At 44.1% G+C, this 26172-nt stretch overlaps 1 pseudogene; it reads left to right on the top strand.

The window, feature by feature from the left end:
- LOC132648259 (grainyhead-like protein 2 homolog) overlaps positions 1 to 26172 on the top strand; it is a 58028-nt pseudogene that overhangs the window by 23909 nt on the left and 7947 nt on the right.

Below are 26172 nucleotides of genomic sequence, written 5' to 3'. Positions count from 1 at the left end.
AAGGTCAGGTACAAGAGATGGTCACAGGTGTGAGCACGTGTACTGATCATTTGACAGCCTGTGTGAGGTCAGCCTCTGTGAGGGCAAGTAACGGAGCCTAAGGTACTCATTGGAAAGCACCAAGGGGCCTTCTGAGGACAGGGTGTGAGGTGAGCTGGGGGAAAAAATTCTAAAGACCCTAGCTGGCTGGTGTGTGCAAAGGGACTGACATTGCTATGTTGTTTTGCATGAGAAGTTACAATGTAAAGCCCTGATCTAAGGGGAAAACCCTGTTCTGGGCAAAACTGGTAAGAGTAAAATCAGCTGCTGGAGTGGGCAAACAGGTGGCCAGGAAAGAAAAGCACAAAAGAAAATTAAGATAGGAAGGGACACTCTCCTGGTTAGTTTTTGCCACACAGCTGGAGAGTTTTCTCGTAAGAGAAGGGCCAACCGAGAAAATTCCTCTAGCAGATTGGCATGTGTGTAAGTCTAAGGAGCATTTTCTTGATTGATGGGTGATGTGGAAGGGCTTAGCTTACTAAGGGCTTAGCTTGCTAGCCCTGGGCAGGAGATCCTGGGTATATAAGAAAGCAAACTGAGCAAATCTTGAAGAGCAAGCCAGTACGAGACATTTCTTCATGGTCTCTGATTCTGTTCCTGCCTCCAGGTTCCTGCCTTGAGTTTTTCTCCCTCAGTGATGGCCTGCACCTGTAAGAGGAAGTAAGCCCTTTGCTCTCCAGGTTGCTTTTGCCGTGGTCTTTATTGTAACAATAGAAAGCACACAGAAATGTCTATCTATACTCTGTATTTATATACAGAGTAGGCCATCTTATAAAACAGAAGACTAGGGGCTGGCTCAGTCCTAAAGAACACTTGCTGCTCTTGAAAAGGACTCAGATTCAGTTTCCAGTAACTGACAGCTTTACAGCCATTGGCAACTCCAGTTCCAAGGGATTTGGTACCCTCTTCTGGCCTCTGTGGGCACCAGGCACTCATGTGGTGCATGTACACACGTGCAAACAAAACACTCCCCAAAATAAAATGAATAAACCTTAAAGCAACAATAACAGTGCGCTTCTTTGTATTACTGTGTGAACATTTAAGAAGAGGGATTGTAGGTTACAAGCCTCAGGGGAGAACTGTCCTGGCTTCTCATGTTGCCCAAAGTGACTCAGAAAATAGCCCCCCCAAAAAAAAAAAACGCATTTCATTAAAAACAAGATTAAGGTCAGACCAACTTCCTTATGAACAGTGAATGAACATCATGAAGCTACTACCACCCAGCAGATGAAAAGTAGCCCAATATCTCAAAGTGAGCCAATGAATCTCGCTAACAGGAAGCTTGAAAACCATGTATATGAAGAATAGACCTATGTGAGCCAATGAATCTCGCTAACAGGAAGCTTGAAAACCATGTATATGAAGAATAGACCTATGCTTGAGCTCAGGCAAGAACTTGCAATAGAAGCAGAAGTATTCCATAATGTACGAGAAGCAGCTAGTGGCTAGGCCAGTGACAGGTCATAAGGAGGTGCAGGTGGGAAAACAGCGCAGAATAGAAGGAAATTATGAAAGAGAGGAGTGAACATACCACAGACAAGAGCTAGAGATGACTGAATATTTGTAGAACAGTGGTCATTGAGAAGAACAAACCAAGAAAAAAAAAACAATAAACTCCCAAGCAACAGAATACAACAAATGCAAAAATGGTACATCAGAACCATGGGAGAGTGTTTATACCGTGCTGGGGGAACTGGCTCAGGAAAACAATATGAAACAACAGCTATCAGATGGGCAGAGTGGCACACACCTTTTAACCCAGCACTAGGGAGGCAGAGGCAGGTGTGTGTCTGTAAGTTTGACCAGCCGTGCCTATGTAGTGTTTTCCAAGACAGCCAGTGAGACTCTGTCTCAGGGGGTTAAAAAAAGAAAGCATAGCTATCAGACTTTGAAAAGATGAAAACTATTCTTTGGGCATTTAATTAAAGGAAAATAAATAATTAGAAGTGAATAGGGATATTTTTATCATCAAAAATTTCAACAGTAATACTATATCAGGAGAAAATAGTTATCTGAATAGAATAAAGTAAACCAAGGACTTTTTTTCTACCCAATTAACTCCAATGTAAAGAATATAGAAAAACACAAACTTCAAATAAAACATAAACGACAATATAACATCCCAATTCTGGTGAATATTCCTTCTCCGTAAATCTAGTAGAGAATAAACTCTAGACATGGAATGTGAAAGCACAGGTGATATGCTGATGGAGGGCACACAGTTATCTGTAAATCGGAGAGTGCAGACATGTAGCCATCATGTAGCCATCAGTGTGGCCATAGGATGACTACTGAAAAGCTCAATAAACTGCAGGGAAATGGCTCAGTGGATAAGAGTACTTTTTATGTAAGCACAAGGCCCTAAATTTGAATCCTTACCACTAGTATAATCTGGGCGTATTGCATGTGTCTGTAACATTGGGATTGTTTCTGAGGCATGTGGGTGTCCAGCCACTCACTGTAGCTTAAATGTCAAACTTTAGGTTCAATGAGAGACCTGTCTCAAGGCAATAAGTCAGGGCATAATAGAGGAGGACATTCCAAATGCTTCTCTGGCCTCAGAACACACTGAAGGACACTTGCACACAACACACATACATACAAGTGAGGTAACAAAGACGGTGTAATCTCACTGGCTGCTTATAGGTATGCACTGGTGACTACTTCAGATTAGATGATGGAGAAGAGAAATGAAAAGAGGCCCGTAGCTAATTCCATGCTACCCTTCATTCTTTTTTTTTTTTTCAATGCAGTTTATTCAGGAACATTGAACAATCCTCGGACCCCGGGGAAAGCCAGCCCACAGCTTAAATAGCCTCTGGGTAGCCAACCCAGGCGTGCCACGGGGGCAATGCAGATAGGTCCACATACATGGAAGCAAGCCAGATCCTCGGCCTTAGCCAAATGTGGAGTTGTTCGTGACAGAGAGCACTCACCATCGGGAAGGTAGAAGGCGGAAACCAGCTCCATCTTTAAGGCATAGCATTCCTTCATTCTTAAAGCTACACCAGTCTGTTTTAAATTGCCTGTTATAGCAATGAAATAGCACAGGGAGGAATGCATCCCTGTGAGCCAAGAGAAGTGACAGCAGAGAGTAAATGGTTAAGAGAAGATAATAAAAGCCACTTGAATTGCACTGTAGGCACAGCTGTATAGCCCTTATAGAACCGAGGGACAGTTAGGTAGCCTCCAGAGCCAAGAGGCCATTTGACGCAACACTCAGTGAGTACATACACATGGGTCAAAGGCACTTGGCTGGACTCACGCAGCAGAGGAGCTGGGTCCAGACATAGATCTGTCTCAGTTCAGACTCCTTGAATCAATAGCTAACTTTATACACTGAATGTGAGAGTGACTACTGATCATTCAAAAAACCCAAAACTAAACAAACACACACACAAAACCCCAAACTTGTAGGGAGGAGAGTATTGCACTGTGGTTGTGAGCCTATGTCCTAGAGGAAAAGAGGCTTTAAGGGATAAAATGGGCTCATTATACCAGTTGTTTGCCAATTTAAAAAAAAAACCTATTTTCATTCAGTTATTTTTCCTTTCAGTGAGAAAGGATGAGAAGGGGAATGTGTACGTTCCCTACCTGCCCCAAAGCTTTGTTTTTGAAGTCACATGGCGGGGCCTTAGGCTAGGAAAAGGTGGTTGGTAAAACCATTTACTTGTATGGCTATGATTTTAAACATTGAAAACCCAGAATGGATCACTCTCATGTACGCTTTGCCAATAAGAAAGGTCACATTCCTAATAGTTCCTGTTTTAAATGCCCTAATGAAGCATGATGGATTGGCATTTTTTCCAAGCAGTGAGTGATGACATAGGTTTCTGTATATTGCAGTGTTAAGGAGTGGGGAATGTCAAGAAACTCACATGAAGAAGAGTCTTAGGACCTTGCGGATGGGTTAACTGTAATTGCATCAGCTGCATCAAATTTGCCCTCTTAAATGAAATGGACTTCTTCCCTAAGTGTAGAAGTAATGTTTTCTGGAAGTTTTGGTGACAAGTACTCCTAGGAAATAAAGTGATGCAAGATCTTGGTGGAGGCAGATCTGTCTGTACTGAATGTGTAGTGCTTTTTTGGGTCTTACTGAAATCACAGCTTTATTTAGAAATGAGAATGACAGTTCCCCAAGAGTGTATAATGTGTTTCTAGTTCCTGAAAACTATACTGCACATATATAATTTTTTTCCAAAAATACGCTTAATTCATTTTATGATCTTGTATAAAACCCCATATGTGGTAGCCACAGCTGGAGCCTAGGTCCTCTGAACTCTGGTGAGGGTTTTCTCAAGGTGGTCCATGAATTCCTGATGAGGTTATTTGATGAACACAGTCTTTCCCAGAGGTTCCAGGACCAAGAAGCTGTAGGACTTGGAGATGGCATGAAAGGTGGCCTTGATGGAGTTGCCCAGGGTGGCAGTGCAGCCCTGTCTGATGTTGGCGGTCATTAATACTGGCCATACTTAGCAGCTTTCTGGACACAGGAGCAGAGATGATGCCAGTGCCTCTCGGTTGGGGGGGACTCAGCAGTGTGGAACCACAGCTTCCTGTCACTCTGCATGGAACAATGTGGGGCTTGCCAATCTTGTCCCCCAACTAGCCTTTCCATACAGAAAGAGTGGAAAGCTTGGCCAAGATGATAGCCCCTCGGGTTTTGATTGGCTATATCCTTGGACCACTTAATACCAGGGCCAACATAACTATTCTAGTCCCCAATAGCAACTAAAGCCTTGAACTGGGTCCTCATTGCAGCATCTACCCTGGCACGATCTTCAGAATCTCATCTTTTGGGGATGCTCTCAGGAAAAAGCTGATGGTCTAGGATTCCTTAATGGGTGGGGAGAAGAGGTAAATTGTCTCCAGGAATTCGATTTTCAAGTCCTTGACCAGGTGGCCCAGCTTGGTGACAGGGATCCACTCCTTGTCTTTGGCTTTACCTCCAGAAGCCTCACAGCTTCTATTATAACCTCAGTCCCCAAGGCTACTGCCAAGTCCTCTGCAGAAGCTGTTGTGGCCTTCCAAGCCTGGACCAGAGGTATTCTGCATCATCCACTGTTTGCTGTTTTCCTGAAGAGGAGGATGATATAGATAATTCTTAAACAATTCTTTCTTGGCTATTCTCAGAAATAGCACAAATAAAACCATTCTTTAAAAGTAAAATTTCTTGGGCTGTACCCATTTTTATTGGTTACTTTTCTCGTGCTAAGATAAAATGCCATATGGGTCCAGAGGGTTGAGTTTATCATGGCAGGTGAGGCATAGCAGTGTGAAAGTGAGCATGAAAGTAGGAGCAGGAAGATGAGATGCAGGCATAGTGCAGAGAGAGAAAGTGGAGTGAGGTTTTAAACTCTCTTAAGCCCACCCCCAGTGATGCACTTTCTCCAGTGAGCCTGCCAGCTTCCCAGGCATCACCACCAACTGGGGACCAAGTGTTTGCATACCAGGCTCTGGAGAATGTTCTCATTCAGGTCATTGCACTATCTGTCTGAGTTAGCCGTCTGGCACTGGGATAAAGCCCATGACCAAAAGCAGGTGGGAGAGTGGGCTTGTTTCGTCTTATTCTTCCAGGACACATCACAGAGTGAAGGCAGGGAAGGAGCTCACAGCAGGAACCTGGAGGCAGGAACTGAGGCAGTGGTTATGGAGGAGAGCTGCTTACTGACTTGCCCTGCTCCTGCACACCCCCTCTCCCCGGCTTGCTCAGCTTGCTTTCTTAGATCCAGGAGCCTGTGCCATGGCCGACACCACTGCCAGCAGGCTGGGCCTTTTCTCATCCATCAAGAAAATGCTCCACAGGCATTTTCTCAGTTGAGATTCTCTCCTATGACTTTAGCTTGTGTCAAGTTGATCAACAAACAAATAAAACAAAACAAAAACACAACAAACTAACCAGGGCAATATTCAGCATGATGAGTGTTTTTCACATGACACTAATACTTAAAAATAACACAAAATTTGACAATGAAAAAATAATTTGTATAATTTTGGGATGTGTCTTGAGTGAACTATAATTTATAGGGGTAGATAATACATATTTGTATGGAATACTGAATTACACATAGCTTCCAACACATGGCAAAGTGCTCTGTATGCATCTAAGAAAAAATGTTGCCATTTCCCACTCCAAACTTGAAGTTGGTTTGAGCAAGGTGTTATTGGGGGCATTTAGAATTGATTTCTCTTTGTTTAAACACAAAGGCTCTACAAAATTCTGTGTTATTTTGATGAGTTTTTTGTAGCCGGTGTATCTATATTTCTCTATGTTGTCCCTCTTGCTGTGGATTTCCATGACCTGTAAGTATCAATGACACCTCAAAATTTAATGTAAAATAGCATAAGAACCACTAGTTTTTTGGTAGTTTTTGGTATGAAAGGTGCATTGTGATTGTCTGAGTCCTATCTATGGAAAACAGCAATGGCCCATCCTTCAAGAACTCCCTCCAAAGCCATGGTGCTCTTGCTGAACCCAAGTCCCCACTGTATCCTAGTCTTGTCTGGCTTTCTGCCCTGAGTCAGTAAGACCAGTAAGAGTCAATGTGACCAAAAATGTATTTGGTTTGTCTGAAGGGTGCAGATTACTGGGTGCTTTATGTGGTGTGTGTCACTGTTTCCTAAACAGACTGCAAGGGAAGAGACTGTTAACATGGACCTAGGAAGCAGGTTTGGCTTGGTGTCCTGTGAATGTCACCTGTGTAGGGCATTGTGAATTCATGGTGTACTTGAATTCTGCTGAAGCCAGAATGGAGGAAGCTGTGCTGGATGCCTTTCTGGGATCAGGAGAGGAAAATAGGTTAAGAAATGGCCCAAAAGAAATATGAACAGCAAATGATGCTGACACCAGGGGCAGCTGATCAGGTAGTGGAGCAGGAGAAGGCCTTGAATTTGGCTAATAAGAAGTCAAATTACAAAGAACAGGAGCACAGAAGTGAGTGAATGCATGTTTCTCCTACATGGTAGAGTGAGCACCATCTCCAAGCATACAGGGAAATACGATAATTTCATGTGCAGAGTGATCCCGCATCTTTGTGTGGCTACAAAAATGCCCCCTTTATTTCTTCCTGTGATGATTTTTGAAAAATTTCATAACGATAGGCAGAGGAAAACTTGCCCTGGGAAGTGGCACTTGCCTGAAAGCTGTCTGTGCCTAGGAGCGGATGCCATGGGCCAGTGCTTAGGCTGTTCTATTAATAGCACTGAGCTCCCCAGCAGGTGACACTGGGCCAGAGAACTCAGCCTGTTCTTTCCCCATGGATTCAAAAGCCAAGTTCATGGAGTAGGCATGAGACAGGAAGAGGCAGCAATCCGATGAGCTGGCCTTACAGGTCAGAATGTAGCATGAAGATCTGTGAGTGTTCTCATTTCGCTGAGGCAGGAGGCTTCCTGGCTTCCTCTTCCCATCTTTATGCTGTGTGTGAGAGAGAGAAAGAAAATGAGAATATTCTTTTATGCTCTGAAAACATACCTTGCTTGGTCTCTGTTTTCCCCATCAGGGAGCAGAAAGAAAAATCCGAGATGAAGAGAGAAAGCAGAATAGGAAGAAAGGGAAGGGCCAGGCCTCCCAAACCCAGTGCAACAACTGTAAGTCAACCCCTCCCCAATGCTGATTGTAGCCAGCAGGGTCCTTTGAAGAGACAGAAGAAGCTGGCTACAGGGGAAGGTACGAAGGCTCCAGGTGTGGCCTGCTTTGCCCCTACAGTGCAGACAGGGGCAGCGTTGATATGGAAAGCAAACAGAAGTCCTCCGCGGTACACACAGGACAGCTGGAAGTGGAGGAGCCTTCTACCCTCATTGTACTTCCCAGAATCCCACGCTCTTTTTGTTTATTTGGGCCTGGGGAAGGGCATTTGAAGCATAATCTAGGCTGCTGGGAAAGCTTTGGGGGAGGATCGTGGACTTGGCTGACAGTGTTCATGTGTGCATAGCCCTGTTCTGTGGTTGTTGTGGTTTCGTGCAGCCTCTGACGGGAAGCTGGCCGCCATACCTTTACAGAAGAAAAGTGACATCACGTACTTCAAAACCATGCCTGACCTGCACTCGCAGCCCGTGCTCTTCATACCAGATGTTCACTTTGCCAACCTGCAGAGGACTGGACAGGTACTACTTTTGCTCACAGCCTCCTACTGCCCTCCTCAGGGTGTGCTGGTGTGTACGCAGAACAGGCCACAAAAATAAACTCAAGCAGCAGGGGAATGGCAACACAAAAAGTAGGTTTTTACAGAAAACATTGTCTTGGGAGGAAATACTGGCATGCTAAGGCAAAGAAAGGTGTGAGCTGTTATTAGAACATTGTTGACAACAGGACAGGAGAAAGCTCCTCATCTGCCTGTTCAAGTTGTGGTGTCTGTGAAGCAGACTCGGTCAGTGCACATATCGCCATCTAGTGGTGAGAGGTAAAACTGTTTCATACATTTCATACATACATTTGCCCAGAGGAGAGAAATTAAGATCTTGTCAACAATTTTTTCCTTAGCAAATTAGTAGTTCTCATTGAGTGGATAAATCATTAGTCATCTGAAGGAAAAAGAGTGTTAGATCTTCCTTCAAAAACACAATAGCCAAGTCCTATGGTTATATCTACAAATGAAATGAAGGATTGGAAATCAAATAAATATTCAATAATTAAATCATTATGACAGCTTAGTTTTGTGGAAGATTATGCAGACACTGAAATTTAATGATGAAAACTATGCATCCACAGGAGATTTAATTATGATTTTGTTCAATAAAAACTAAAAGTAGGGTACTGGTGTGCTGGGTCTAGCACTCCAGTGCTGACGGAGCTGAACTGGAGCTTGCTCAGGGTTTTTCCTGTGCTAATTGAAGACTGGTCCTCTATAAGGGAAGGTTTACAGAATTCTCGGGTGATGCTGATGTTATTTCCTTTACTCTTTAAGGTTACTTCTCCCAAGGGAGAAATGAAAACTGGAGAAGAAAGAGAAGATGTTTCTTAGCATCAGCCCGAGTTTGTTTTGGCCATACTAATTGGGACTTTAATTTTGCCTCGTTTTGTTTTCTTTTGAATCCAGAATCCTTAGCTGAAAGGATTGTTTTGAGAAATAGGAGCATTATGACAAACTCAAGTCCCCTCGCATTCTAAGTGCTGGGACTTGACATCAGCCTGATTTCTCAATCTTGCAGCTTCTCCTTTTTCTGGAGAATGTTTTATATAGTGACAAGGCAGCTGTACAACCAGAGGATCATGGTGTGTGTGGGGGGGGTTGCATGTGTGCATATGCATGAGTGTGTGTGTTTATTTGTTTCTCGGTTCATGATATAATATGATAATAAATATATTCATACTTTTTGCATGGAGTACATTTCTACTAAAATTCATTTTAACATTTCTATCTTGTCTTATTACACAGGAACCAATATATAAGAGGAAAGAATATGAATATTGTATCTTGTCCAGAAAAGACAGCCAGCAAGGCTGTGTGTGAGAGAGAGAGATGTGCCACCACTGTCTGGCACTGTCTGCAGGATACTTCAGTTTCTCTAATTCTGATTGTGCTTGCCACTGCTCGTTCTTAATGACACTTGTCCTTGGAGATCTTCCTTTTGCCACATGACCTTTAGAGCATGAAGAGAGTTAATGAATGAAAAACTGAAATAAAAAGAGGAGGATGTGGCTACCCTTAAAGTGTGGAGATTTTTATTGTATATGTAAAGGACAAAGCAGGCAGAGGGAGGAGTCCAGGCTGAACATGGACAGCTGACTAAACGGGCAAGGAGAGAGAAGTAAGAGAGAAGCCAAGAGCTGCCACCAGGTTCAAGAGGCAAAGAAAGCCAAAATGGCTGAGTTACATGCTGTTGGAACAGGAAGTCCAGCCAAGAGAGGAGTGTAGGGGAGGGGTTGGGGTGAGGTATGTTGAGAGGAGGCACAGGTCCTGAGGGATGCCGGCCCGATTTGATATGTGAAATAGGCATCCCAGTTAAATATTTGTCCACCAGTTTCTTTGCTGACAGTTTACCCTTACATTTCTGTGGTGATGGGAAACCAGGGTAAGCCCCCTTTGATGAAAAAACACGCGGGAGCCAGCACAGCCTTTCTAAAGAATGTGTTTAGATCTTACCAACAGATTTTCTTATTGTCAGGAGCAACATTTGGCAGAGAGCCAGAGTAACCTGATCAGATCAGACCAGCTTAAGCTAGAAATAGTCACATTTCTGAATTTACTTTATAAAATCTAACACACACACCATTGCTAATCAAATGTATCTTTTTTCCTCTTCACAGATAGTTTGTACAGTAAGACAACTCATTCAGACTTCTATTTTATCCTGTCTGACATGAGCCTCTTGTTTTCCTCACAGGTGTATTACAACACAGATGACAAACGAGAAGGGTAAGACCAGTCCTTCATTCTAAGCACATAATGTTTGTTTGTGGGGTGGCAATGCACCTTCCCAGCCTGGGCCGCCCTGGGCAGGAGATGGGAACTTCCCGTGTGCTGTGACCTAGAACGGAGAGAGGGGCAACAGGTGGTCACCTTTTCCTGCAATCCCATCTTCTGTGCCTTCCCTTTCTCCCTGTGATCTGCCTTTGACTAAATGGTAATTTTGCAAATGTGGCCCATCCCTTCTAGTACACTGTTTGTTGAAATCTTTCTGATAGCTCTTGCTTCCCATCGTTTCATCTCAGCACAAGATCTGGTTGAGAGTGTAAAAGCCTTTCCTGCTTTCAAAACTGCCCGAGACACAAACAGCTCCTGAAGCCTTACTCAAGGTGTTGAATGGGGCCTGAGTAGGTTGAGAACCTGTTCACTGCCCTGTGGGTTTGGGGTAGGAAGTTGTCTTCTGTATCTTCCAGATGTGTCTCTCTGGCCCCATCTTTGCAGAGAATATATGCCCACCTATAAATGTTTAGGGGCAGCTAACTCTTCAGTGTAGTTTCTTTCCTTCACTCATTTTATATACCCAGAAGCTTGCAGGTATGAAAGGGCTGTTTTAAGGTCACGAGATGACTCTTCTAGGACACAGTAATGTTGGTAGCACATTCTCACGGGGTAGGTGTTGAGCTGCCTTCTATTTGAATATTGCCAGTGACGAATGCTCTCTGCATATGAGGAAGCTCATTATATTATTTCTAAGAGCTGGGTGGTTTCAGCTTTTAGAGTTTAAAGGAGGAAAACTGTACTTTGGCTTATTCTTTTGGAACAACATAGGGCAGAGGCAGGGGCAGATGCCAGAGCTGTTCCTCTGTGGCCTCTGCCAGTTAGAGAATGTCATTTAGGCTTCCAGTCTCTTGAATGACACTGCCTATGTTTAGTATGATCTTCTCTGGTTAATTAATTCTTTTTGGAAACATCCTGACAAACATACCCAAGAGTGTGTTTTACAAATCTTCTTAGGGTCTCTCATTTCATATTGGTTAACAGTTGAGATTATCATAGCACGTTCTCTCTGATAACAGTGTTCAACTTCTGTCCATTCACTCCTGCTCTGCTCTCTGGATAAGCCTTTTCCACCCTCAACATTCAAACTTCTGTTCTTCCCTGAAACTGTTCTTAGTTAAAATATAATTTTATCTTTTAATATCTTAATTCCTCTCATGGGAGACTACTAAATTTATACAACAACAGCAAAAAAGGAGCATTTTGCCTCTGTGTAGGTTTGTGTACCAGTTGCATTGCCCATGAAGGCCAGAAAATGACATTGAATCCCTGGAACTGGAGTTACAGATGATTATGAACTGTGCTATGGATGCTGGGAATTAAACCCAGGTCCTCTGGAAGAGCAGCCAGTGCTTTTAACCTCATAGTTCTCCAGCCTGACCACTAAGTTGGTTTTGTTTTCTTTTTATTTGCTTTTGTTTTCTGAATACATGTGTTTAGAACCTCCTGAATTGCAGATTATGTTGGGAACTCTCTTATAAGCCGAATGCTATATTTTTCTCTTAAAGCAGGCTAAAACCACATTCATTCCTTAATACGTATTTTATGCTTATTGTTTGCATTAGTTGTGTATACCTAACATCCCAAGATAAATTTCCTACAAACCGTAGTCAAACTTTCCCATTCCTATGTAAGACACTTCATAATTGGTGAAGGAAGTATAGCTGATATTGCTGGCTTTATTCCTGAAGCAGAAGTTTTCAAGTGACAGACCAAGGGCCAGATCTTCTTTTGGTGGTGGTGGGAGTGGGCAGGGTCTCAGTCTGTAGCCCTAGCTGCCTGGAACACACCATGTAGGCCAGGCTGGCTCACAGAGATCTTCCTCCTGAGTGCTGGGATTAAAGGTGTGTACGCCACATAGCCTCAATCACCCATTTTGAATGGTCTACAGACTAAGATGGTTTCAATAGTTTAAAAACCTCCAGTGAAGACTGGCATTACATGATCAGTGATATGAAGTACACCCGAGCCTCTGCAAGGAATGTTTTTCTGGAACACAGCTGTATTAGTTCCTTCATGTGTTCTCTATGGTTTCTTTGGTGATACAGCAGCAGAATTGAGTGTTACAGTAAGAATCTGAAAAACCTTTGCTGCTGGGCCCTTTTCAGACAAAGTTTGCCACCTTCCGTCTCAGAGGAAGACACTTTCAAAGGAATTAAATTAAATAACCCCCAGGCTGCTTAGGACTGGAACTCGTCCAGGACCAAATCTCTAAAATCAGTTGTAAATCCTTTAAGTATTGATTAGAAAGACAAGCATAGTGGCTCATGCCTCTAGTCCCAGAAATCAGGGATCTGAGGCAGGAGGATCAAACGTTTTGGCTAGCCCAGTCTGTCTAGAAAATAAAAACTCCCATTTCAAAAACAGAAATGGGTAGTTTGTTCTTTTTATCTTGGGACAGAAATAATCAAATTTTAGTTAGGGTCCTCTCTCTTGCTTAGTTTCTTTAGATGCACAGGTTTTAGTGGGTTTGTCCTATGTTGTATGTCTATATGAGTGAGTATATACCATGTGTGTCTTTTTGCTTCTGGGACAACTCACTCAGGATGATCCTTTCCAGATCCCACCATTTACCTGCGGATTTCATGATTTCCTTATTTTTCATTGCTGAGTAATATTCCATTGTGTAGATGTACCACAATTTCTGCATCCATTCTTCAGTTGAGGGGCATCTGGGTTGTTTCCAGCTTCTGGCTATTACAAATAAAGCTTCTACAAACATGGTTGAGCAAATGTCCTTTTTGTGTACTTGAGCCTCTTTTGGATATATGCCCAGTAGTGGCTGGATCTTGAGGAAGCGCCATTCCTAGTTGTCTGAGAAAGCGCCAGATTGATTTCCAGAGTGGTTGTACAAGTTTACATTCCCACCAGCAGTGGAGAAGGGTTCCCCTTTCTCCACAACCTCTCCAATCCCCATCCGGAAAGGCAAAGAGGATGGACATCAGAAGAAGAAGAAAACAGGAAACAACCTAGGAACCTACCACAGAGGGCCTCTGAAAGCCTCTGCCCTTCAGACTATCAAAGCAGATGCTGAGCCTGATGGGCAACTGTTGGGCAGAGTGAATGGAATTTTAGGTAAGAACTGGGAAATAGTAAGAGCTGGAGAGGACAGGGTCTCCACAAGGAGAGCAACAGAACAGGAAAATTTGAACACAGGGAACTTCCCAGAGACTCATACTCCAACCAAGGACTATTTATGGAGATAACCCAGAACCCCTGCACAGATGTAGCCCAGGGCAGTTCAGAGTCCAATTGGGTTACATAGTAATGTGAAGAGGGACTGCCTCTGACATAATGTGATTGGCCTGCTCTTTGATCACCTCCCTCTGGGGGGGAGCAGCCTTACCAGGCCATAGTAGAGGACAATGCAGCCACTTTTGATGTGAACTGACAGACTAAGATCAGAAAGGAGAGGAGAACCTCCCCTATTAGTGGACTTGGGGAGTGGCATGCAAGCAGAGGGAGGAGGGAGGGTGGGATTGGGAGGGGACGAGGGAGGGGCTTATGGGGGGATGCAGAATGAATAAAGTATAATTGATGAAAAATTTTAAAAAAAGGGAAAAAAATAATTTAAGAACCTTAAATGACTTTCAAAAGTGGAGGAAAACATGGAGTTAGTCAATTGGCATGGAGCACGTCTCGCCCCTGGGGGCAATGGTCTCCTGAACCTACTCAGACCTCGGACACCACCACTGCTAGTTCTAGAACTGACGCAGGATGTTCCAACGAGGGGGTTAAGGCTTCTCATAATATTTCCTATAAGCCCACACCTGTTTGTCTATAACCCCCATTTTTATTCATTATTAGCCAGATAGAGCCAAGTAATTGTGGTGATGATACTTGCTTTTTTGCCCAATGCTGGAATGCTAGTAAATTTAGGTATGCCCTGGTTACTCGCATGCCTCGCTGGGTGCCTGTCCCCGTTGATGCCCCTCACGCTATGACTCTCTTCAGACAGAAAAGGGATCTTGGAACTACAGCCACCATTGTTACTACCATCTCATTGGCGGCTGTTGGAGCTACCACCGGGGCATTAGCCATGAGTCATACTGGGCAGACTGTTCAGACCCTGAACAATCATTTAGCCAATGTAGCTCATGCCTTAGTTGTACATAAAGGAATTAATGTTCAACTAAAAGGAAGCTTGATGGTGTTCAATCAGAGGATCGACCTCGTGCAGGAGCAAATTGATACCCTATGGCAAATCGCTCAACTTGGCTGTCAATGAAAATATGCTGGACTTTGAGTCACTAGCATATAACATGAGAATTTTTCCTGTGCTGCAAATCTGTCTAAACAATTGTCGAGCTATATTTTAGGTAATTGGACTGGAGAATTCGATACTACGATGGAGCAGCTGAGAGTGGCCATTGTCACAGTAAATTCTACCAGAGTGGACGCAGGACTAGCCACAGGATTATTATCATGGATTGCTGCAGCCATGAATCATCTGAAGGAATGGGCGAGCATGGGAGCGTTAGCAGGCCTTCTGGTGTTGGTCTCCTTGGTTTGCCTGTGGTATATATGCAAGATTAGAGTCTCACAATAGTGTGATGCAGCCTTGATCATTCAGACCTTTACAGCCATTGAAGCAGGACATTCTCCCCAAGCATGGTTGGATACCATAAAAAGCTAAAATGTTATGCTCAGGATGCGAGGCTAAGCACTGCACTCAGGGTCAGCCGCTTTGGACCCAGAGAAGAGCATGTCTGGTTGCATGCGGGTTGATGCCCCAGGTCCCGCCTCTGAGAAAAAGGTATCAGTCGGGTGTGATGCTCTTTGGGTGGATGACACCTAAATGAACATCAGTACAAAGTCCCAATTTATTTCTAATATCAGAGATCAGACCTCTACTCTTGCCTGATGCGTCTAAAACAAAAAGGGGGAACTGTAGAGAGCTGCGGAATGCTATGCCTTAAAGATGGAGCTGGTTTCCGCCTTCCACCTTCCCGATGGTGAGTGCTCTCTGTCACGAACAATTTCACATTTGGCTAAGGCTGAAGATCTGGCTTGCTTCCATGTATGTAGACCTATCTGCATTGCCCACGTGGCACGCCTGGGTTGGCTACCCAGAGGCTATTTAAGCTGTGGGCTGGCTTTCCCCAGGGTCCGAGGATTGTTCAAGGTTTCTGAATAAACTGCATTGAAAAAAAAAGAAATAATCAAATTTCAGTTGGTTGGAACAAACAAGTGATTAGACCTATGAATTCTAATCTTTAAATCACATATTTTATAAAGAGACAGCATGGCGTCATGAAAAGAATGTTGGCTTGAGCTCAGGAAGCCAAGTCCATCCTCTGGACTGTTGTTTATCCACATGAAGCCTCATCCAGCCTTCCTGTCCCTAACCTCCATGTCCTCAGGTCTATACTGAGGGTGCTGTAGAAGGCTCTCTCTCTTACATCCCCAGCATTTGGCATTTTGCTTAGTGGTATTCCTGAGATAAAGTTCACAGGGAGTGTGAAGTGATTGTGCAGACCCATCAGCCTGTCTTTTGTAAGCTAAGTGGCCAGTGACCTACCTGTAACTCCACTGGTCTCTCCATAAGAATTGCCTGTGTTGTTGCGTAGTCATCCATTCCAAGGACAGCCATGTACTGTAATTCCATACATCTCTGATTGAGCAATGTGGGCAGGTTAGTGCCTCTGTGTTAATGCATGCTGGGTCCTTGGCTATTGCTATATGTTAAAGTAATAGCACTCCCTGGATACCTTGGCTAGGTTCTGAATGCTTTTATGCGTATTCTTTTCATAATAGGAAATCTCCTAGATTTCCTATTATCTGCCATTAACAGTGAGGAAAAAGGCCTTGAGAAATTAGGAAACTTCTTCAAAGTTGTCTAGCTGGTACATGATAGAAGCACAGGTTGAGCCAGTGCCTACCCATAATTCCCAGCACTCACCAATGTGCCTCCATTGCCCCATTTCCTCAATTCTAGACCCATGCATGGCTGAGGGGAAGGCACAGGGGTGGGGGCTGGGCATATCCTATTGTGTAAGCTTTCTGGTCTTTACCAAGGCCTAACCTTGTTTCATCTCATGAGCTCTCCTGGCAGGGCAGACAGATCTCAGAGCTCTGAGGACACCGTGTGTGCTCATCTAGCCCAGAGGAGGTAGTGACTTCAGTGGCATTGTCACAGCAGCCATCAGGACGATGGATCAGGCCAAGCTTGTGATTTTGAGTTAGCTTCACTGTTTGCGGTAGTTAAAGAGGCTGGAGAATACCCCGCAGAGCGTGTCTGTGCCTTGTGCTCTCCAGAAGTTTCACCATAAGTCCTGGTAGCTTTGTAGCCCTCTCCATCCTTGCTCTTGCATCAGACCTAACATTTCTCAGGATTTTTTGGATGAATCTTAATATTGTTTGTTGCTTCCAAGGGTCTTGTTTTCCTTGTGATTAACCCCACAAGCCTATGGCTGAGTGTGCTGCTGGCCCTGGGTTTTTCTAACTGATGGCCTCGTGATGGAGATGATGTCAGGGAAAGCTCTGCTCTGTTGCTCTCTGATCCTTTGAAAATGATTATATAGTGTCACTGAGCTGGGTACAAGAAGGCCTTCAGCCTGCATTCTTCTCATTAGAATGCGGGCAAGTCATAGCTGCCTTGTTTGGTTTTGCTTTGAAAAATAAATGAAACTACTGGATTCATAACATATAAAACTTACTGACTCCTACTGGGTTTATAGATTTGAAAGTATTTGGCCTCCCAAGAGAAATGTGGTTTATCTGAGATACTATTTTAATGACAAAGCCTGCTGTGGCTTGGATTAAGTTGTTCTCAAAAGTCAACTGAACTGGAAAAATATAAATGAATCTTACTTTGTGAAGCAGCTTGACTCACACAGCATGAGAAGGTATCTGATAACATTTCAGGCAATTTACCAGTTATTAACCTAATGGTGCCTGGCTGCTATGTGTATGGATTTTTTTTTTAATCTTCTAGTTCTAAGTTCATGGTCACTAGTTCATGGTCACTACTATTACAGTTCTAAGTTCTTGGTCAGTTCCAAGAGGAGACAGTATCATGCCTGCTTTTATGACAAAGCAGCAAGGGCAAGGCAGAGGCAGCAGTGTCCTAAAAGTTCTTTACTGCCTTCAGGTGAGACCTGAGTCGTAGTTTTTTCCTTAGCTGTTTCTACTGTTTGACATAGAGGAAATAAAATAAGATGGCTCTTGATAGGCTATCCTCAAAAGCATCTCAGATTTCTTGGGTAGCTCTTTCATGAGATGGTTCCCTTGAAGGTGGCACATGCGAATAGCCTTTTTTCCTATTAGCTGAATCACAGTGTGGAAGGCTGATAACACATTTGAGCCTTCTGTCATTGTGGACACAAGGGCTAAGATTGTTCTTATTCAGCTGCCTCAGAGTGCTCAGGAGCAAGGCGGAGATGTGTGTTAAGAAACTCAGTTGGCTGATGCTCCCTTTGGAGGTAAATTAAGTACTGTTGGTTTTAGTGATATAAGCTTCCAACATGGATAGGAATGTTTTCAGACTGTCCCAGGTAGTGTGCATGTGCTTTTATAAGCTGGGTCCCTACCAAACCGACTTGGGAAGTGTTGAATGGCTCTCTGGTGGCAGGAAGCTCACTCAGGCAGGAGTCACAGTTTTGTGTTACCCGCAGGACTGGGGTTAATTACTGTGTCCATCTCCTATGTGAGACCAGGAGGTAGCGAGCTGTTTGCTCTGGGTGGAAAATCTAGTCTTCTCTGTTCTTGCCCTCAGCCTGTGATCATCAGCATCTTCATTGTCTTCATCTAGTACTTTGGTGGTGCTTCCCCTCAGTCCCCGACACTCATGGAATTCTCCTGGGAGCCTCCTGTAGAGAGCCTCCTGTAAATTTAGCATTTTTATTATTTTTTAAACCATGTGTGCATTGCATGTGGGTATGTACACGCATGTGCAGGTGTTAGTGGAGGTCAGATGCATTGGATCCCTCGGAGCTGGAGGACAGAAAGCTTAGCCCCCTGCCATGGTGCTAGGAACCTAACTCTGGTCCTCTGCAAGAGCAGTGTACAGCCTTTATTGCTGAACCACCTCCCCAGCCTCCTTTTAAATTGTATTAAAGTAATTAATTTTTATTTGCACATAATATTTGTACTTATTTATCTGGTGTGGTACGATCACTTGACAGTGTAAATAGTGTATACTGATCAATTTGGTGTAATTAATACTTCTAGTTCCTCAAATATTATCATTTCTAAGTCAACAGTCTCCTTTTAGGAGACTGAGGAGCAGGGAAGTTGAGCAACATGCCAAATTTGTACAGTAATAAACTACAAAGCAGGGATTTTAAATCCATCGAGGTGGTCTGACTGCTGAAGTCCTGTCTTAACCATTCTGCTAAGTGATTGCTAGACACTGCCTCATGGGCTAGTCTTCAGAGAAATGATCATTTTCTACAAGTCTGCATCTACGCCTGAGACTAAAGAATTGTAAATCTCCACTTTTCTGATTTCTCTTCTAATTCCCTTAGTCTGTCTGGAAAGCATAAGAACTTTGAAAGCAAATGCAGAACTGACTCCAGAGAGAATGTTCTGGTCTCAGTGGAGTGGGTTGAACCTTCACTGTGGCAACCAGGAAAGGGAGAACTGTAGGAAGCCAGGATAGTCTTCAAGAGAGGTCTGTTGAAGTGGCCTGTGTTGTCTCCTGTCGGGAGCTCACCGTGGATGTGAGAGGCTGCTGCAACTTGGGTGCCATCAGCTTTTCCGTGGTCCTGACCTTCTGAACAGAAAAGGAGAGGCAGGCTCAGCAACCTCCCTTTTGTGGCTCCATCTTTCTCCCTCAGTGGGATGGTGGTGTAGAGCCTGCAGGGGAGGACAGGTCAGTACCCTGTGGTGTGACACTCTCTGATGTATTTAACCATTTCTGCCTGTCTTCTCCAGCAGCAGCGTCCTTGTTAAATGGATGTTCAGGCCCATGGAAGAGGAGTTTGGTCTGACACCGTCTAAGCAGATTAAAGAAGAAAACGTAAAGCGAGGTATCTCTCCTTCCTGTGTGCCACTGGTGTGAAGGTTAGGGAGTGTCTTGTCAAGAACTCACTCCCTGAGACTGAACCATTCCCAATCCTGGTGGGGTTTCCCTCATATGGGAGGTTACAGGCTTTTCCATTACAGGCCTTGGAGGAACGGTTATGTGGCTCCCAACTCCTCCAGCAGGGAAATACATAGTTCAGAGGACATTGGCTCTGTGAGTGCGTCTCATGAACCAGTGATTCAGAGATATTCAATAGATAAAATAATTAAAAACAACAGGTTGGGCACGCCCATATGAGATGGTGGCTCCCAGTTCACCATCACTTGTTTTCACCTCCATTCCTTGGTGTCTTTTCCTCCCTGACTTTACTTAGGAATAGGGCAGAGTCATAGGGAAACCAGGAGTCACACTGGTGTGTGGAATTATATTTACAGCCTGGTAGCTGGTCCAATAACTATTTTTCAAAGCTTGTGAAATTGCCACCAAAATTGCCACTACAAATTGTATTGGCCTATAAGTAAAAGTTAAGGTATGGCTTCTGAAACTTTGAATTCAGACACAGAGGACGCTGTAACCTACCAGCAGTAAGAACCACCTCCACGCTACCTCCAAGAGCTTCTCTTTGGAGAAGGATGGAGACATCACTGGGCCCCTTGCTCTGAGCAGGTGCTTGGCTCGGGTATTGAGGGTTAGTGGCAGCTCCTACTTGTCAGAAGTCGCTCAAGAAGAATGGTGACAGTTAACAGCAAAGCCATCGTTACAGGTTGTTTTTCCTTTGCAGCCACTTGTCAGGGTAACTGGGTCAGAGTCATTTTGGGGCTCCACAAGAGGCTGCCTGCCTTTGGCTGTGTGATGTCTGGGATGTTCAGTGCTGGTTCCTGTTGTGGTTGGCAGGATTGTTGCCATTGGTACACCCCAGAATAAATCTAATGAAAACTGGCTCTGTGGGCAAGCCCTCTAACGGTCTGGAGCCCAGTATGGCCTCTAGGCTAGCTGTCAGTAAGCCTGACAGGGGAAGGCTGAGACTGCCCCACCTGCTCAACAAAACAGAACAAAATGAAGCACCTGAGCTCTTACCAGCCACCCCTGAGCAACAGGAAAAGCAATGGTTCAAGCTGAGGCTATTTATTAGTAGTGCTAATTTTAATAGAATGTAATCTCTCTAGGGTCATCCTGATGGAAGTTGCTCTTTCCCTCTCTTTCTGTTGTTGAGAGCTTCAAGAAGTTACAGAATTTCCATCAAGTAATAGCTGCCAGTATGTCTTCCTCTTGAGTTTACTCTTCCTTATCTGGATGTAGCCAGGGTCCGCATTCTAAGTATTTTTCTCACACTGTTCACATTGCCTCCTTTTCTGATAGCCTTTGGGTTCTAGGCAGCTTAACTGACATGGAAGTGATGCAGGATTGCTTCAAGGGACTAAAGTTGTAAACTTGTAGGAAATGCAGTCAGTCTGCACATTTACTCGGCACTTCTGTTTTGATGTTTGATAAAGAAGGCACCAGTGCCCAAGTCTGCCTCTCTCCTTCCTCTGCCTCTCCTCCCGTTACCACAGTCACCACAATCTACCTGAACATTCACAGGCCACAGAAGGGAGTTTGGGCAGAACCCCTGTCAATGTGGCCTTTATATGCACAGCTTTAAGAAAGCCTTTGGGATGGAGGGGGAGGGGAGACATGGAGTTTGGATTTGACTGATTTCATTTCCCAGTCCTGCTTTTGTTTTTCTGCTGATGGTGATGGTAGCTAGGTGGATTTAAGATGATAGTTGAGATGTAGGCTCACCAGTGTTTTGCTGTTATTGTTTTTGCCTGGGGCAGTTTTCCCTAGTGTGGACAGATGAGGGGTTTCAGCTTTTTCTTCCCTTGGGTGGGAAGTTACGCTGCTGCCAGAGGATAAAAAGAGTAGCCCTCTGGAATGCCGGACTGCACCTGAATGACAGTGGCCAGTTTTTTGTTTGTTTGTTTGTTTTGTTTGTTTTTGTTTTCTGGGAGCTGCCCTTTCAGCATGATTGCTGGAGTGGTGGGCACAGGAGGAGGACTCAGTGGTCAGGGGAAGCAGAAGCAAGGGTGACCATGTTTGTGGGACCCCACAGGTGCATCTTAGCCTCCCGAGGTCCATTTATATTGCTGAGATCGGCAGTGCCTGCCCATCTTAGCCTGCACACTCCCCATTTCAGAGCTCTTACAGAGAAGTGAAAGGAAAAGCTATGCCCTCGCTGGAGGGCACAGGGGCCACACCTACTTCCTGGTTGCTTCTGTAGGTTGAAGACTGAGCCTCTCTGTGTGCTGGGCCTAGATGAAGCCTACCACATGGACCTTATTTCCCAGAACTGGCAGCAGGCACCTATGTGCTGGATGCTAGTGTCCTACTTCACAGATTATCCAGACAGGGAAAGATTAAGTCATTAGGGTCACAGCAGGGGCTGAGCTGGACTTGCACCCAAATCTGTGATTCTCTGCATCCTAAGTTCTTCCTGGACTGTCCTAGGTGCTACCCTGGTACCCTGGTACCCTTCCAAGCCTGTGCAGGAGAATGTCTGCCTGACCTTCTCTTCTCCTGGTGTCATTCCTTTCTAGATTTGGTGCTTCTATGCTCTTCACAACTCAGAGATACTTGAGTATCTTAGCCTTCTCCCTCACCTCACGATGGTAGGAGCTGTCTGGAAAGCATCCTCTTTTTGGCTCTTTCTTTATGACTCTCACAATGGTGTCTAGGTCATCTGGTACCTGCCTGTCTCTCCTAATGGACCATAAACTCCCTAAAGGCAGAGAATGGGGTCTATTAGCTCTCTGCCTCAACCTCAGCTCTTGGTATATACAGCCTATGGCACCCAGGAGTCTTCAGTGGTATTCACTGAATGAGCACAGGGAACAGTAGTCATGAGGAGACTGTGTGCCTTTCTTGAGAAACTAAAGTGTGGATCTAGGTGTCAGAGCTGGTACATCCCAGTAGTCATTGGCCTGTTGGCAGAGCAGGTGGTGTCAGCTTGAGACTCCCATGTGACAGGAGTCATGCTGGCTGTCCACTTCTCTTGCAGTGCTTTTGTACGTGCGAAAGGAGAGTGATGACGTGTTCGACGCCCTGATGCTGAGATCGCCCACAGTGAAGGGCCTGATGGAAGCGGTAAGCCACAGCCCCCTCAGCCTCCAGAGTCCTTGCCCTGCCACCTGGGCAGAACTTAGGTCGCTCCAGAATCAGAAAGAAAGTGAAGAGTCGAGTTCTTTGTAAATATCCATGTCTGTGTCAGCCTATCAGCGTGTTAAGACAGACTTTTGGAATAACAGCCAAATTCCTATTGGTTCCAGACTAATCATCCCAGTCAGATGCTTTGGAGGAAGGATAACATGGGGCTTTCATTTATCTGTTTTAATAAAACCAAATTAGGTGCATATAGTGTCCAAATAAACACAAACCAAAAAATGTATGGTGCCTTGTTGGCTTGGGTAGTGTATTCCAAAGTGGAGAGAGGACATGTTGGTTGTGAGGAAAGATCTGCTGCAGAACTGCAGTGGTTTGAGATGATTCTCCCCTTCTCTCCGCTGCCCTAGGCCAGGGTTAGCAACACGACCTAGGGAAAGCTGTGTTTTATTCACACGCTGTTCACCTAGCTTTGACTGTGCCTCAGTATGAGCAGTTTCAGAGACAGCTGTGCAGTAGGGGATAGGCTGTGACAGTGATGGGGACCAGCGCTGCCTCTCACCTCTCCTGGGGGCTGCTGGTCTGAGAAATGCATCGGATGGGATATTTGGGCTTATGGCTGGACACTGCAGTACGTGAGGAAGTTCCTATGTGTAGGCCACACAACACAGTGGCCTGAGATCACTTTCATTTGTACTTTTCCCTGGTGTGTGTCCATGCTAGAACATGCTACAAACCAGTGCTTCCTTCTCTTTACTGGCAGAGTAATCATTCACTGTATGAACACAACATACTTCATTTTTTTTTCATTCATTCAGCTGACAGGTCCATGTGCTTTTCCTTCTTGGGGTGCTCCTGAGAATGCCCTGCTGTGAATGCTCATGGGCTACTTTCTGTTTGGACATCTGTTTCCAATTCTTTAGGAGTATATACAGAGTAAAACTGGCAGGAAGACACAAAATGCCCTCTATTACATGATTCAATTTATCAGTAATGTCCAGAATCAATGACTTCTGGGAGAGAGAAAGCAGGCAAGTTTGCCATGGGTTGGGAAGCAGAAGGAAGATCTACACTAGTGCATTTCCTGTGGAAGTGATAAGAATGTTTTGGAACTTGAGAGAACAGCTGTGTGATATTGTGAATGTATTGTGAGTGTCTATCTACAGTTCTGAGTAGTAATCAGAAAAAAATTAGAAGAATGTGGCCACAGTGGGTTTCATACTGCTCCCACTCTGCTCTTAAAAACCAAGGCATTTCATGACCTTGGTCATTCTGAGCAGAGCAGCACTGTCACTCTCCAGAAAGCGCAGGAGGAGGCTTGGCAGCTTTTTATTTGTCGTGACTTGTGGGGACTATTGATTTCTATTCTACTCAGAGCAGAAACAAATCCAGAAGCAAATGCAAGAAAGACTATGGAACTTCTAATGAACTATGATTTTTGTTGTTTGTTTGTTTTGTTTTGAGACAGGGTCTTACTGTGTAGTCCCAGCTGACCTGCAATTCACTGACTGTATAAGCAAGGCTGGCCTATATAATTCAGAGATCCACCTGCTTCTGCCCCGGTAGTGCCAGGACTAAAGGCTGTGTCACCACCATCATGGGCTCTGAATTTTAAACTGATTAGAAAGAACAGATACTACAAAAGGCCTAGAAGGGATGAACCAAGATTTTTTTAATGACCTTGAAATTGCTGAAGGATGGATAAATGGTCTACAAAATAATGTAAAATAGTCAGATTTCTCTGAACATCATTGTCCACTTCCATACCTTAGTCTGGTTTTTAAGAGCAGATGAAATAATTGTTTATAGGAGTATCTAGAGGTTATTTCAATGCACATTCTTAGTCCTTCCTGCTGAAGAGGCAATGTTGCTGAAGATTCAGGCTGACCTGGATTCTTGCCTCACCTTTCTGAGCACGGGGATTATGGGACTGTAAGCATATACCACGAGGCCTTGTAGGAATCCATATTTAACCAACTCCTAGAACAGCCTGAGGGATGGATACCACAGATCTAGAACAGGTTTGAACTGCTGTGCTATGCTGGGATCCTGCTTTGGTCCTTGGTGTCTTTTTTTCCTTCTGTAACCTCTGTCTACTTTCATAAGTACCCTGAAGATGTGTTCACACTGGACCACTGTGGAACAAAAGGTCACTTCACCTACTCAACAGCAACTTTTCTAACTTTTCAGCCTCCCTTCAACTCCTGTGTTGTTTTGGTAGATGGTAAATGGGGGTGAGGCAGGGGAATGGGTAGAGAGAGCTGCAAGCCTTGGAAACTTCAGGTTCCCTCCATGGCTTTAGTCATAGTCTCCAGGCAATTCTGGCTTCATCTTCCTTTCAACTCTGGAACAAAAAGTTTCCTTAACGTTTAACACAAACTACCTGCTTGCTTCTGGAGTGTTACAAGTGGGAAAGGTGGTCAAGAAGAGCCTTTTCAGGGTCCACAAGTGGGCTGGTAGTGATCTACAAACCAAGTTCATTGACCTTAGGGGTGTCAAGACCACAGGCTCTGTCGAAGGGGACCATCAGCATGTGATGGAGATGGTGTCTTTTGAAGAACACTAGAGCTTACTAATGTAGTTCTCTTTTTAAAAATGATTTATTTGTTTTATGTGCATTGGTGTTTTGCCTGCATATATGTCTGTGTAAGTGTGTCAAGTCACTTGGAGCTGGATTACAGTCAGTTGTAAACTGCCATGTGGGTGTTGGGAATTGAACTCAGGTCCTCCGGAAGAACAGGCAGTGCTCTTAACCACTGAGCCATTTCTCCAGCTAATGTAATTCTATCCTGAGTTGATTTGTGTCTCTGTGTGAGGTAGGAAAACACTGACTGGAATGTGGATCTGCCAAGAACCAAGATATTTTATTATACTCACATATACCAGTACATGTTTGTATGTTATAATAAATATGTACATGGGTATATAATATGCATGTGTAATGTATGTGTATTCCTATATATTGTAATATGTATGCATAAAATGAATACATAAATTTATACATCATCTCTCCATATCTAGAATTTGTTTCACAACTTTCCGTAATACTAAACTTCATGAGTACTCAAGTCCATGTATTTTATATAAAATAGCATATTCCTACGCAACTTCGGCAATCTTCCATCTGCTTTAAACCATCCCTAGTTACACTACCTGATGAATGTAAAAGCTATGTAGATAGCATTGTTTAAGAAGTAATGGCAAAAAATGTCTATACATATTCAGCACAAGCACAATTTTTATAAAATACTTTTGATCTTTAGTCACTTAACCCTGTGGGTGCTGCCTGCAGTTATCGAGGGCAGACTGTATAGATGTCCGTATTGTTAGTGGCATAAATATGGGTGATATGTGCTTGTATGAAATGAATCCACATATGTAAACGTGTCAAGAGTACAGTGGAGTGGTCAGTATTCCCTGTCTTCAGCCATGACTCTGTTACTTGGATATATGTTCCCTTTTACTTATTTTATTGCAGTTTTGTCATTAGCATACAAGACATTAGATTAAAACATTTTTGAACGAAGTGAGTTTTAGTACACTCTCCTCCCTCAGTCTTCCCACCTCTTGTCCCCATCCTCTGGCAACCTCCTTCAGTCTCTTTTCTTCTTTCATGTCATACGT

This window comes from Meriones unguiculatus, chromosome 16, assembly GCF_030254825.1.
Source record: "Meriones unguiculatus strain TT.TT164.6M chromosome 16, Bangor_MerUng_6.1, whole genome shotgun sequence".
Lineage (NCBI taxonomy): Eukaryota > Metazoa > Chordata > Mammalia > Rodentia > Muridae > Meriones > Meriones unguiculatus.
Note: the sequence above shows the minus strand (reverse complement) of the source record. Positions and strands in the feature narration are given on the sequence as shown.